Genomic DNA, 3,694 nt, shown 5'->3' on the forward strand with positions numbered 1-3,694 from the left:
TATGTCAGATAATGCCAAATTATCTTCCAAAGTGGTTCTATTTACAAATGTATTTACAAGCCCAGTTGTATAGTATAAGACTCCTGTTCTACATTCTTGTTAACATTTGATAATGTATGATTTAAAAATTTTTGCCAATCTGTTGTGTGCAAAATGGTGTCCTAATATTGTTTTTATTTTTCTCATTGTAAATGAGGTTAATCATTTTTTCATGTTTATTTTCTTCTCCTATTATGTGCCTGTTATTTTTTTAATTGAGTTTTTTTCTCTTATTGATGAGTAGGAATTCTTTCTGTATCCTCGATTCTAAATCTTTATGTGTTACATGTGTTGCTAGCTTCCTTATCTGAATTTGTGGCTTGCCTTTTCACTTTCTTTATGATGAATTTTGATAAACTAGGATTCTTAATATTAATAAAGTTAAGTTAATCAATCTTGTCTTTTGTATTTTGGGTTTACTGTATCTACCCTGAGATCATAAAGATATTCTTTTATATTGTCTTCTAACATTTTTATAGTTTTGCGTCGTACATGTAGGTCTTTAATATCCTTTTAAACAGATTGTTGTGTATAGTACAAAATGGTCCAACTTTTTAGTTTTCTATAAGGATAAAATCACTTATTTCAGCACTATATTGAAAGTCAATAATCTATTTCCTCACTGATCTGCCAAGCCAGCTCTGACATAGGGCAAGTTTCTGTACAAACACAGCTATTGCTGAAATTAGGCACCCCAAATATCACCCAAAAAAGGAAAAATTTGAGTTTATTGCTTACTGTGGTATGCGAGAACACCACCTCACAAAGCTTCGGCACCATTTTCAAGTGAACAAAGTAAAGCCAGAAGTTACTGAGAACTGGACGTTTGGTTTAAGGCTGCTCTTTCACTGTGAAGACTTGACTACAATTGGGTAAATATCATGATAGTCCAGAATTGGAGAAAAACAAAGAGGAGGATTTTGAGGCAAGGGTTTCAAAGAGGCTTAGGGTGTAAACTGTTGATGCTTTTCATCTAAGAGTTGTTGGGTCATTGGGGAAGTTCCTGTAACAAACAAGCAAACCATTCACTTGGGCAGGAGAGTCCTGGAAGAATAAGGAAATGCTATGAAGAAAGTGGAAAGCAGATTCATGTTAATAATGGTAATAAGGTGTGATTATGTTCTCATTTTCTGGGTTGAGTATGGAGGTAGAAGGTTTCAGTACTTAATCTGTTTCTCTACTCCATCCAATTCTGTTCCATTGGTTATTTGTCTATTCTTGTTCCAATACTTTCCTTTAAAAGTTAATTAGCATTCTAGTAAGTCAGAATATCTGGTAAGATAAGGACCTCCCATCTTTTTTTTCTTGATGAGTTTCTTTGATATTCTTGGTTTCTTCCATATCACTTTAGAATCACCTTCCCAAGTTCCTTACATATACCCATATGTACATACTCAAAACTTGTCAGAATTTTGATTATAATTGTAGGGAATTATTGATAAATTGTAGCAGAACTGATTTCTTTATAATATATAGTCTTCTACTCAATGAACATGCTATATTCCTCCACTCAGCAGTCCCCAACCTTTTTGGCACCAGGTACTGGTTTTGTGGAAGACAGTTTTTCCACGGACAGGGTGGTGGAGGGATGGTTCAGGTGGTAACATTAGCGATGGGGAGTAGCAGATGAAGCTTCGCTCGCTTGCCTGCCGCTCACCTGCTGTGCGGCCTGGTTGGGGACCCCTGCTTCCACTGATATGTCTTCTTTCATTTCCTTCATTGAAATTGTAAAAATTTCTTCTAAAGGTCATATACATTGTTTGTTACATTTGTCTTAGACATTTTATAGATTTCTTAGATGATATTTTAAATTTTACCCATTAAAAATGATATACAGGGCCTCCCTGGTGGCGCAAGTGGTTGAGAGTCCGCCTGCCGATGCAGGGGATGCGGGTTCGTGCCCCGGTCTGGGAGGATCCCGTATGCCGCGGAGCGGCTGGGCCCGTGGGCCATGGCCGCTGAGCCTGCGCGTCCGGAGCCTGCGCGTCCGGAGCCTGTGCTCCGCGACGGGGGAGGCCACAGCAGTGGGAGGCCCGCATACCACAAAAAAAAAAAAAAAAAATGATATACATAATTTTTATTGGGTTGGTCAAAAAGTTTGTTCAGTTTTCTTTACCAACTTATGAAAACCCGAATGAACTTTTTGGTCAGCCAATACATTTGTTTCTGATACGTAGAAATGCAGTTAATTCTTGTTTATGGCTTTTTGAATCTAGCATTTTGCTTACTTTAAAATTATGAATAGAAATGGTAATTTGGGGCATACCTGTCTTTTTTTTTTTTTGAAAGTAAATGGAGTGATTGTTGTGTTTCATCATTAAATAGGATGTTTGCAGATTTTTTTCTAGATGCTCTTTATCAAATTAAAGAATTTTCTACTATTCCTGGTCTGCTAAGAGCTTTATTTTTTTAAAATTATGATTAGAAGTAAATTGTATCAACTATTTTTCCTGCTTCTATCAGAGTGATCATATGATTCATAATTAAAGTAATTAATCATTTTCCTAACACCAGTTAGGAAATCAATCTTCAAGTACCTCTAGTTACAAATCTCACTCTGCCATGTTGTGTTATATATATATATATATTTTTTTTTTCTTTTGCTGTACGCGGGCCTCTCACTGCTGTGGCCTCTCCCGTTGCGGAGCACAGGCTCCGGACACACAGGCTCTGCGGCCATGGCTCGCGGGCCCAGCCGCTCCGCGGCATGTGGGATCTTCCGGGATCGGGGCACGAACCCGTGTCCCCTGCATCGGCAGGCGGACTCTCAACCACTGCGCCACCAGGGAAGCCCTATATTTTTATATATTGCTGGATTTTGCTTGGTAGTATTGTATATATAATTTTTTTTGCATTTATAACTTAAAGCATTTATTTTATAGATTTCTGAATTTTACAATTTATATTCTATCTGGTTATTCTCAAAATCTGTTTTGTAATTCATCATAATCTTTTGCTTGATATTCACTTTTTTCCATATCCTTTAAAAAAAAATTTCTCCAAACATATTCACTATGCTTGGTAATTTCAATTATAGATGAGAGAGAACAAAAAAAATAATTTTCCCAAAGTTACACAACTTGGTGCAATTTGGATTTGAATTAAACAGCCCACTTTAGACCATGCACTTAACCATGGTCATGTAAGTCATCATTAGAGACTTTACCCCAGCTACAACAGGGTAAAGTCTCTAAAACGTATCTTTTAAAAGTTGGGCTGTTCCTGAAGATTTTAAATAGATAATTGTCAGGATCAAGTTTTTGTTTAAAAAGATAGGGCCTCCCTGGTGGCGCAAGTGGTTGAGAGTCCACCTGCCGATGCAGGGGATACGGGTTCGTGCCCCGGTCTGGGAGGATCCCATATGCCGCGGAGCGGCTGGGCCCGTGAGCCATGGCCGCTGAGCCTGCGCGTCCGGAGCCTGTGCTCCGCAACGGGGGAGGCCACAACAGTGAGAGGCCCGCATACCGCAAAAAAAAAAAAAAAAAAAAAGATTGTTATGTCAGTAGTCTGGTGAATGAATTTATGGGGCTGGACTAGAGGAACTAAGACCAGTAGGGTGACTACTGCAGTAATCTAAGGGATGAGGGTCTTAAGCTAGACTCATGGTAAAGAATCTAAAGGAATGGGTGATTCACTGGATGTGGGGTTAGGGAGA

The sequence above is a fragment of the Mesoplodon densirostris genome, chromosome 3, assembly GCF_025265405.1.
Source record: "Mesoplodon densirostris isolate mMesDen1 chromosome 3, mMesDen1 primary haplotype, whole genome shotgun sequence".
Lineage (NCBI taxonomy): Eukaryota > Metazoa > Chordata > Mammalia > Artiodactyla > Ziphiidae > Mesoplodon > Mesoplodon densirostris.